This window comes from Galeopterus variegatus, unplaced genomic scaffold (genome assembly GCF_000696425.1).
Source record: "Galeopterus variegatus unplaced genomic scaffold, G_variegatus-3.0.2 Scaffold575, whole genome shotgun sequence".
Taxonomy (NCBI): Eukaryota; Metazoa; Chordata; class Mammalia; order Dermoptera; family Cynocephalidae; genus Galeopterus; species Galeopterus variegatus.
This window is the reverse complement of record NW_007726686.1, coordinates 153,184-164,765: the sequence shown is the minus strand read 5'-3', so window position 1 is coordinate 164,765 and position 11,582 is coordinate 153,184. Positions and strand designations below refer to the sequence as shown.

General features: G+C 40.2%; 1 pseudogene; it reads right to left on the bottom strand.

Moving 5' to 3' along the window:
• The window catches only part of LOC103588473, a 12,142-nt pseudogene extending 1,174 nt beyond the window's left edge, over positions 1–10,968 (bottom strand).
• Between the last annotated feature and the right edge of the window lie 614 nt (positions 10,969–11,582).

Genomic DNA, 11,582 nt, shown 5'->3' with positions numbered 1-11,582 from the left:
CCCCCCGAGCCCCCTCGCCGCCCCGTGGCCTCCCCATCTCGGACGGGCACGCCCCAGCGCGGCCCTCCAAGCCCCCATCCTTGGTGGAATGCTGTCCTCCGCCGCGACTTTGTGATCCACCTCCAACCCGCTGAAATGCACCGCAGTCCTGAAGGAAATTCCCCCTCATCCCACGCACATTCACCCGCGACGCCGCCGGAATACGCCTCACCGCCCACGTAACTCCTGCCGAAACAGCCACCCCGACCACCCGAGCTGACTTTCACCCTCACGTACACTCGACCTAAGTCCCTCCGGCCCTCCCTGAAATCAGCCTAAACAGGTTGAAATTAATGCCCAGCCCTGACAATTTTCCTTCCGACAGCGACTGACCAAACCTGACTGAACTCTACCAAACTCTTACGCTGAAGTACCTTGAGAGTCTGAAATATAATTTTCCAACCTGAAATCTCAATCCCATTGCTCTGCATGAAAACCAAACACGCAGACTACATTACCCTCCTAAAGCCACAGACTCGTCCGAACATCTTGGACAGCGGCTCCCATCCTGATGCTGACCCACAGGATTCCCTCTTTGTTCCTGCCCTTTGGGGAACACACCATCCCTGTTTTTTTCTACCTTTGAGCATTCCTCTTCCCCTCTAAGGGCCTGCTTACTTTGCTTTCTCTTTCCGTCTTTAGCATGGCCACTCTGGGGCCTTATCTTTATTCCCCTTGACTCCACCATCGAAACCCTGGCCCTTGCTACTTTCCCCATTCTATTTTCAATTGGTGCTTTTCTTAGTTTTCTACCCCCATCTTCAGAGATCCGGATGTCTTTTCCTCCTCTCATTACGTACTTGCTCATTTAGTTCGTCTCCTAATGCCCTCATCCTGGTTTCTTCCTGAACCTGAAATCCACCAACTAACCTTTCTTTCTTATCCTATCAAACCCCGCCTGTTGCCAGCCCAACACTAAGATCTCCACATACCCCAAATCTTAAATTAGTGCCAGTACCCAGAATTTTTTTCCACACTCTTTCTGCTACCACCTTTTCCCCTGGGCCTTTCTTGCCTAGTAACTTGCCACCTACTTTTATGAACATCAGCAATTTGATTTACAGGGTGAGTTTTTCACTATTGTTTACATTTAAATTAAGTTACTGCATTCGTTGTTCTGATTAAAGGCTAGATTATAAAGACTAGGCCTCATATCCAAAGGAAGTATAGTCTCTTAATTTGTGAATAAAAATAAAATGAATCCTCCTTCTTATATTTCTGAACGACAATGACAAAAAAGAACATCTTAAGGAAGAATGCCTATAATTGGATTGGGTCACAATATATATATTGAAATAAAATTGTATTAAGTGTTGTCAACTTCTAGGTACTCAATGAAATTTTAAATATTTATCTGTGGCATATGAAGAACAAAAGTAATCTAAATCAACGTTATCAGCCTGTCATAGAGTACATGCCAAGGTATTTATCCACCAAATACGTAACTATTTACCAGGTACGATTAAGTGTTGTCAACTTCTAGGTACTCAATGAAATTTTAAATATTTATCTGTGGCATATGACGAACAAAAGTAATCTAAATCAACGTTATCAGCCTGTCATAGAGTACATGCCAAGGTATTTATCCACCAAATACGTAACTATTTACCAGGTACCAGGTACTATTCTTGGCACTGGTAATGCAACAGTGAACAAAACAGACAAAATTCGAAGATGGCAAAGTAAGTGTATTCAATTTTGCCCTCTGAAGAGTTAATCCACTGACTAAAGAAATGAGTTACAAGGGGAGAGAAAGTAATAGGTAAAGAAAAAATTGTTTGCCACTAAAATTTGAGATAGGACCTAAGAGGTAAAGAGACAGAGCTGACCGATTTAGATGGCATAAAAAAAGACTCATCAACAGTGGCAGGTTTATAGAACATGACAGAGGAAGCTGTGCTTAGCTGAGAAGAGGAAGCAGAGAAGGAAGCAGAGAAAAACAAAGTCTGTGATAAAAACTGGAAAGGAGCCACGAAAGACTACAAAAAACAAGAAAGGCCATTTTTGAACCGGATCCTGGAGTGACTGAAAAGCCAGAGTCATTTGAGGATGCAAGTAGTATAATCACACTTTTTTGTGTGTAAGAAAGCAAGTGAGCACTTTAAACGCTGTTGAATTGGAATGGCAGAGGTGGGGCCTATGGTATAAATATTCATACTTTTCATTTACATTTTTATTTTTATTGCAGAAAAATCTAGAAAATATTCAAAGAATTATAAAACAGAAATTTAAATTACATTCAATTCACATATATCCTTCTCTAGAAAGATTCTAAAGAAAAAGCAAAAATAGCTTGGTCTAGAAGTGAGATATGGTAGACTATCTTGGAGACAAGAAATAGGGATTTTCTTTATTCATTATTAAGTAATTTTTAAATTTATTTATTGTCTATTTTGAGCCAGGATGAGGACTAGGGAGACAATTGTGAGTGAGACATGGACAATTTCTGCCTTTTTGGAACTTTCTGTCTCCAAAGGAAGATAGACAAATAAGTGTGATAGGTACTCTGATAGGGGAATTTCAGGATGTAAGGGACAAATTTCTTGGTCTCTACAGGGGTAAATTACCATGTCTAGGAAATCTGGAAAGTTTCCCAGAGGTAGTGACATTTAACATATAGTCTGACAGAAAGTAGGAAAGCCAGGAAAGGAATATGAGATGAGGGGAGAAAGTTCCAAAGAATAGGAACAGCATGTGTAGAGGAACAGTAAAGCAATTTAGAGGAATTAAAGCCAGTGGAGTATGGGGGGAATGTAGAGTTCTAAAGAGGTAATAGTGAGAAGGAAGCTAGAAACGTAGACAGATACGAGATCCAAGGCGGCCACTTAAACTGTGATAAGGAGTTTGAACTTTATTCTGAGGGAATGGGAAACCACTGAAACATTTATGCAGAGAAGAGAGGTGATATTACTTAAATTTTAAAAAGATCAACCTAACTACAGTGGGGAAAATAGTTTAGAAGGGAGGAAGAATGAAGGTGGGGAACCAAGTTAGGAGACAAACCAATTTGCCTTCCTAGGTAACTTATTTTGAAACGAAGAATTGAGTTTTATTTTTTTATCCAGTATAACTTTTGCCTTTTTGTTCTTGGTTTGCAGCAGTTTTACTATGACATGTCTGGGTGTGGTTTTCCTGTATTTATCTTCAATGGAGTTTATAGAGGTTCTTGAATATATATGATTTGAGGTCTTTCATTAGCTTGGAAAATTGTTGGTCATTATTTCTTCATATATTGGTTCTGTTTCATTGTCTCTCTCCTCTCTATCTGGGACTTCAATTACATAAATGTGAGACCTTTTCATTGAATCACATCTGTCTCATATGCTTGTTTTTTTTTTTTTTGTCTTTTGTCTTTTTTTTTTTCCGTGTCCGGCAACGGATCACAACCCTCAGTGTTGCCCCCGTACTGGCAAAAAAAAAAAAAAAGGGATTGCAAGCCTCGGCGTTGCTCCCGCGCCTCGCTCAGCCAGTGAGCGGGAACCGGTCTGTATGTGGGATCCGAACCCTCGGGCGGGAGCGCCGCCACGCTTCCCAAGCGGCGCACTATCCAGTGCGCCACCGGGCCGGCCCATATGCTTGTTATTTTATTTTCTATTCTTTCGTCTCTCTGTGCTTCAGTCTAGATTTTTTTTCTGTCCTCTCTTCTAGTTCACAAATTCTCTCTTCAGCTACATCTTATCTGCTGTTAAATTTATTTATTAAGTTCTTAATTTCAGTTTTCATATACTTAAGTTCTATAATTTCACTTTAATTCTTTTTTATGGCTTTCACATCTATGATGAAACTCTCCATCTTATTTAATTTCTTGAAAATATTAATCACAGCTATTTTATAGTCTGTGTCTGATAACTTCCATTTCTGGATCTCCTGTGATTCTGTTTCTATTGTCTGATTTTTCTCTTGATTATCTGTCAGTTCTTATATTTTTATAAGCATAGTTGTTTTTGGTTTTGTTTTTTTAAATTGGGCTTTGTGTTTTAAAAATCATAGAGATGACCTGAGTTACTAGATGATTATCTTCCTTAAGAGAGAACTTACTATAGCTTTGCCAGGCAGTTAGAAGTAGGGATGATGAGCAACTTAATCCAGTTAGAGATTAGGGTGTTTTTTTTTGTTGTTGTTATTTTTTTTAAAAGCTAGACATCAGTCTTTGTGAGGGCTGGTCTATTTTTGGTCCTCCCTTCTTTCTACTGTTCTTTGGCTTTTGCCAACCGTTTCTGTTGTTTGTTGCTGTATTTCAAACTATGGCAATACTTGTGGCTTAAAACAACAATAATTTATTATTTCTTGCAATTCTCTGGGTTGGCTGGATGGTTCTCCATTAGGTGGTGGCTGGGACTACTCATAAAGCTGCATTCAGCTGGGAGCTTGGCTGGGGCATTTCGATGCTCTTTCACATGGCCTCTCTCTCCATATAATGTTCTATCCTCCAGGGACTCTCTACAAGTCCTGTCTCTCCACTGCTGTAACCCTGACTTAAGCATGGAGGCTGGGGGCGGGGGGTGTTTTTTGTTTTACCACCATATCAAATTTATTATTCTGATGGCACTAATACTAATAACTAATAGCTAGAGGTACTCGTGGACCACACAGGACTTCCTGCCTTCTAGAAATAATCTACCCACTTGTTCATTCTCCCTTTCAGAGGGGAAAGCCACTACGGGCCATTTACCCAAATAAACCTCTCAATGCACTTAGGTTAAATCTTTTTGGACATCCGAGTTTCCCTCTGAAGAAATGGAAAAAAAAACCCCTAGTTTTGGGTGTCCATCCCGCCTCCCCCACAGGCCAAATAAGTCCCTGCAAAGAGGGCATTTCTGCTGCCTCTGAAATGGGAATAAATAGAAATAGCATCAAGTGTTAACGTTAAGCGATGGCAGGCACGGAGTGGACCCCAGAAACCTCTCTGGCGGAGCATCACTGTGTCAGGACAGTCTCGACGCGTCATTTGAGAATGCCAGGACATGTTGCTATGGTCAAACCGGGTGTGGGTGCTGTGCCCAGCCCCACCCTAGGTGGCAGGCTGCTGCCAGGAGGGGCAATTTGTCCAGGAAGTTGTCCCGGGCCGGAATGCCATCTGCCAGGCCCTTGTGCTTGAGGGTCTCGGCCACCACCTGGCTGGCGAGTCTGCTGTTGTGGAAGGGGTCTCCAGGCGGGATCTGCCAGGGGTCGGACACACACTGGAGAAGGTCTGGCCGCCCGCATTAGACCTCAGGTGGGCGGTGAAGCCAGGGATTGGTTGACGGGCAGGTAGGCCTTTACTACAAATACGGGGTGCCAGCCGCCTGCGACTCCTGGGAGACGTGGCTCCGCTTCCTGTTCAGGACACCGCAGATACCACCGACCACCTGCTGTGGACCGGCTGGGCGAGGCGGGGCGGGGCGTCAGCGCTGGCCTGGAGGCGGCGCCCGGCAGTGGGCAGGCTCGGCCACCCCCCGCGGTGGATGGCGACCACCTGCAGCGTCACGTCGCGCAAGTCGAAGCGTACTCAAGGCAGGGTTCTCAGGGACAAGTCCAGAAGTGCGAGACCCGGTGAGCAAGTGCATATCCAATCTCGGTGTCACCTTTACTGACGTCTGTTGACAAAAACAAATCACATGGTCAAGCCCAGAGACAATGTGGAGAGCACCACCCAAAGGCATAAATACTGAAAGGTGCGGTTGGGGTGCGGGGTGGGGAGGGAAACCAATGTAACATTTTACCATTCCAAATGAAATCCTAGAGTGTTTACCAGGGCACGTCCTCTTCAGTGGCTCTTGATTTCCAATTTTTATCGCAGCCCTCTAAGACTACCCAAAACTCTCCCCAGCGTCTTGGCCTCTCAATTGCTGATTAAGAATCAGCAAATATTAACCCTCATGTACCGTTAAAAAAAAGAACCAGGGCTGGCCCTTGGCTCACTGGGTAGAGTGCGGTGCTGATAACACCAAGGCCACGGGTTTGGATCCTATATAGGGATGGCCGGTTTGCTCACTGGCTGAGCGTGGTGCTGACAACACCAAGCCAAGGGTTGAGATCCCCTTACCGGTCATCTTCAAAAAAAAAAAAAGAACCAGCAAATACATCAGAGGGAAAAGCAGTGTCAAATGATGGACTCACCTCTCTGTGCTTCCTTTCTCTTTGGGATTTGGCCCTTCAAGTTCTCACAGTCTTGGGAACTTTCCAGTGTCTTCAAACAGATATTTTGTGTATTCTGCTTGCTTTTCTAATTATTCTCAGTGCGAGGGATGATCTCAAACAAGCTGATCTGTTGTTGCTAGAAGCAGACACCACATGTAAGGGGAGAAGCTGTAGAAAAGTACTTTAAAGTAGAGGGTAGGAGCAGGCCCTGACAGAGAAGGAAGTATTCTGAGACTAGGAAGAAGTTAATATTTTGTCGATTCCATGAGAAGGAGGAGCCTTTGCCTGCTGCCTCACAGTGCCCCAGGAAGTACAAAGAGCTCACAGAGAAATGACTGCCTGGGCCCCAGGACTCTAGTCTCTGCAATATCCCCCACTCTGTAGAAAGACAAGGAACCTCAGAACCACTTTCCCTCAAAGGACCTTAGCCTATGCAGGCTTACACTGCAATCCTATCAGTGTTAACCAGTGTAGACCAAGAACCAGAGGACTCTTCTAATGCTCTAGACTGCAGAAGACCCCTGCAAGGTGAATAATTTCCTCCCGCAGTAGGGGAGGAAGCCCTAATTATGACTGTAATTCAATGTATCAATACTTTGGCAAATGGGGGTTCAGGTACATTTTAATTTGTTTTGGAAAAGACAAAATAAAATGATATTTAATGCAACAGATTTTGATGAATGCAAATTTGTACCTATTACATATGTTAAAAAGTAAGAAAACTGCAACCAGAAAGTTGGCATCAATGCAATACCTTGAATACTCTAATTGGGCATTGGTTTTTTGGTTTTTTTTTTTTTTGTAACAGCTTTAATGAGATGTAATTTGCATACCATACAATTCACTCATTTAAAGTGTACAATTCAATGATTTTTAGTATATTCACCTATATGTGAAACTATCACCACGGTCAATTTTAGGACATTTTCATCCTTGAAAAGAATCCCTGTAGCCTTTAGTTGTCATTTTCCTATGTCCACATTCCCCCCAAGGCTAAGCAACCACTTAATCTACTTTCTGTCTTTTAAAGATTTGCCAAGTCTAGAAACTTCGTATTAACAGAATCTTATAATATGTAGTCTTTTGAGTCTGGCTTCTTTCACTTAGCACGTATTTTCAAGCTTTATCCAGGGTGTAGCATGTATTACTACTTCATTCCATTTTATGGCTGAATAATATTTCATTGTATGGCTATATCACATTTTGTTTATCAACTCATGATAGATATTTGAGTTGCTTCCACCTTTTGGGTATCATGAATGATGCCACTATAAACATTTAAATAAAAGTTTTTGTGTGGACATATGTTTTCATCTCTCTAGAATATTTAGCTAGGAGTTGTCTTGCTGGGTCAAATGTTTAAGTCCATGTTTAACTTTTTTGAGGAACTGCCAGATTGTTTTTCAAAGCATCTTAACCATTTTACTTCCTACCAGCAGTGTATGAGTGTTCTGATTTCTCAACATCTCTAATTCTTAGTATTACCTGACATTTTTTATTATAGCCATCCTAGTGGGTATGAAGTGGCATCTTATTGCAGTTTTGATTTGCATTTCCCTGATGACTAATTATATTGAACATCTATTCAGGTGCTTATTGACCATTTATATATCTTCTTTAGAGAAATGTTTATTGAAGTTCGTTGCCCATTTTTGAATTGGGTTGTCCAGGTCCACGTCCCTTATCAGATATATGATTTGCAAATATTTTCTCCCATTCTGTAGGTTGTCTTTTTCACTTTCATGATAATGTCCTTTGAAGCACAAAAGTTTTAAATTTTGATGAAGTCCAATTTATCTATTTTTTCTTTTATTGCTTGTGTGTTTGGTGTTATATCCAAGAAACCTTTGCCAAGTTCAAGGTCTGAAGCTTTTTGCCTATGTTTTCTTCCAAGAGTTTTATAGTTTTAGGCCTTACGTTTAGGTGTTTGATTCATTTTGAGTTAATTTTCATATGTGGTGTGAGATAGGGTTCAATGTCATTATTTTGCATCCAGTGGCTATCCCGTTGTCCCAGCACCATTTGTTGGAAAGACTGTTCTTTTGCCATTGAACGGTCATTGCTCCCTTGTCAAACATCAATTGACCATAGACACATAGGTTTATTTTTGGAATCTCCATGCTGTTTTATTGGTATATATGTCTTTCTTCATGTCTGTACCACACTGTCTTAATTACTGTTCCTTCGTAGTAAGTTTTAAAATCAAGTGTGAGTCCTTTAATTTTCTTCTTCTTTTTCAAACTGTTTTGGCCACTCTGGATTCCTTGAACTTAAATACAAATTTTAGAATCACCTTGTCAATTTATACAAGGAAGTCAACTGCAAGTCTCATGGAAATTGCACTGAATCTGTAGATAAATTTGGGGAGTATTGCCACGTTAAATCTTTAAACATGATCCATGAACACAGGATGTCTTTCCATTTATTTAGATCTTCTTTAATTTCTTTCAGCAATGTTTTGTAGTTTTCAGAGTCTGAGTCTTAAATATTTTACTCTTTTTGATGCTATTGTAAATGGAATTGTTTTCTTAATTTTATTTTTAAATTGTTCGTTGCAAGTTTTATGAGTCAGTTTTCTGTCATTGATACCAGAATAACTAAAACTGGATAATTGATTTAAAAGAGAGGTTTATTTTCTTACAGTTTTGGAGGCTGGGATGTCCAAGGTCTGTGGCACACATCTGGTGAGTGCCTTCTTCTCGGTGGAGATTCTGTGCAGAGTCCTGTGGCAACACAGGATATCACATAGTGAGGTCTGAGATGAGCATTTCCACATATTCAGTTGCTCTCATTATAAAGCACCTGCTCTACTTCCTGTTAATCCCTTTAACCATTAACCCATTAATCCATGAATGGATTAATCCATCATGGGGGCATAGTTCTTATGATCCAATCACCTTTTAAAGGTCCCACCTTTCAAATACTATATTGGGGATTAAATTCCACATGAGCTTTTTGTCCCACGTGAGGGAACAAAAGTGCAGACCATAGCACAAGTGTAAAAAATTTAATTAAAATTTACATATTGATCTTATAACCTGCAACCTTGCTGAACTTGTTTATTAGTTATAATAATTTTTAGTTAATTCCTTAGGATTTGTATATACAAGACCATATTATCTGTGAATAGAGATAGTTTTACTTCTTTCTTTTCAATCTGGGTGCCTTTTATCTATTTATTTTTTGTAGTTGCCCTGGCTAGAATGTACAGTATAGTATCAAATAGAGATGGCAAGAGTAGCCATCCTTGTCTTGCTCCTCATCTTAGGGGAAAAGCATCAGCATCCAGTCTTTCACCATTAAGTATGATGTTAGTTGTGTGTTTTTCATAGATGTCCTTTATCAAGTTGAGGGAGTTCTTTTTTATTGCTTTTTGTGTGTTTTTACCATGAATGGTGTTGGATTTTGTTAAATACTTTTTCTTTATCCTGTGGTTTTTTAAAAAAAATTCTATTGGTATGGTTTATTGCATTAATTGAATTTCAGATGTTAAACCAACCTTGCATTCCTGGGATAAATTCCACTTGGTCATGGTGTATAATTCTTTATATATGGCACTGTATTCAGTTTGCTAATATTTCATTTTAAAACACAGTGATAATAAGGGGGTACTTCTTCAAAAAGTTCATGGAAAAATAGAATTAAAAGATAATATAAATTTTTCTGTGAACTTTTTGAAGACTCTGTATTGAGGAAAGAGAGCAATTACTTTTGGGGAAATCTGAGATCTGAGTATGTACTGCCAAAATAAATAAATAAATAAAGTCAGCATGGATAATGGAGAAAGTTGGAAGAAGGGAGAGGGAAAGATAATACTTAAGTCCTCCTACCCCTTAATAAAAACAGTATATTGCCAAATGGAGTCATTTAAAAGTTAACGTGATGTCATCTTTCACTTTAGAAAATGATGTGACTGACCTAATGACAATCCAATGTTCACTTTTAGTTATTTTTCCAGCAGCAGCAATAGGTTGTCCTGAACCCTCATGACTAATGGGCAGACCTTTCCCCTGGGCACTGCAAATTTGTTCCACTGCCTCCACTTTGAAAGGCCTTTTACTTGCAGTAGAGGAACTATGAATATAGCAGTACACAGCATAAAGAAATGAATGATATTGGGTTGTCAAATAGAGAGGAGACATGGAAAGGAAAGACCAAGGTTTTGACTGCCAAACCGAGGAATTTTCCTTGATTCATTAGGTAGTAGACAACCATTAAATGTTTTGAGTCAGGGAATGCTATGATGGAAGCTGCACTTTAAAAAGATTAAACTGACATTAGTGCATTGGATATAAGAGATCAAACAAAGAGCGGTGGGGTGAGAATGAAAAGAAGCTTGCTTGCAAAAGTAAAGTAAATTCTTCTGGATTTGGCAATTGGATTTGATGATAAAGGGAAAGGAAAAACTCCTATATTTTATGGCTGCATGATTGAGAGAATAGTGGCGGTGTTTCCCAAAGTCAGGGTTTGACCAGAAGGGAAGATGATGATTTTGGCCTTAGATGAGTTCAGATTTAGCTAGGAAAATTTGCCTGCAGACTTCCATAATCATATCACATGTATGCAATTGAAAACAAGCCAATTAAAGCTGATAAGCAATTACAAGAAAAGGACACTGGGGCCATTTAATTTGGAATGTAAAAAGATTTTACAAAAAAGAGAAAGGTGAAAGGATGCATTTATTTCTCTGATGTCCTACTTCCTGGCCTTTAACTCAGCATACTTACCTATACGATATGTGACACTATATGCCAGCTGAAGAAAGCAAAGCTCATTCTGGGAGCAGTGCCCCAAGCAGACACTACTCATTTTCGTCTCCTTGCTCCTGGATAGCTGGCTCTATATTCCAGCTTTCCATATTGCTTTTGATTGACTCTGCTTCCTGGCTGTTGAATACTTCTTTCCATGAGCTGTAAGGATGCTCGGAGTTTAGCAATCTTACAGTTTCCATCAAAAGACTTCCTGTGCCAGCCCAGCCCCTTAGAACCTTCCTGCTTAGGTTGACTGCAGAATCTGTGCCAGGAGATAGAGATCTGAGCAGTTTATCTTAATTAGATTAGCAGGCTTGGCTTCTCCAAAGCCACATTCTTATAAGGAATATATAGTCATAATGTAAGAGCTTGTAATTCTCTTTCCTATTCTGTAACTGGTTGAAAATTCTAATAAGTATGTTTACCTTGATAGTAATGTTGAAACAAAGTTGCTGAAAATAGAAAGATGGAGTCCTCAATATTTAGGTGAAAAATCAGGGTTTGAGGCTTTTAGTTCCCTCTCAAACGAGGAGGACATAGCCCTCAGGCTTCAGCTTAATTCTAACATGATTTAGAAGTCTGTTTCATTTCCTCGGTATTGAGTCACCAGACTGGATTAATTTTCCAGGGTGGTGTGCTAATTATAGGTTAGGGAAGCTAATGGACTAAATC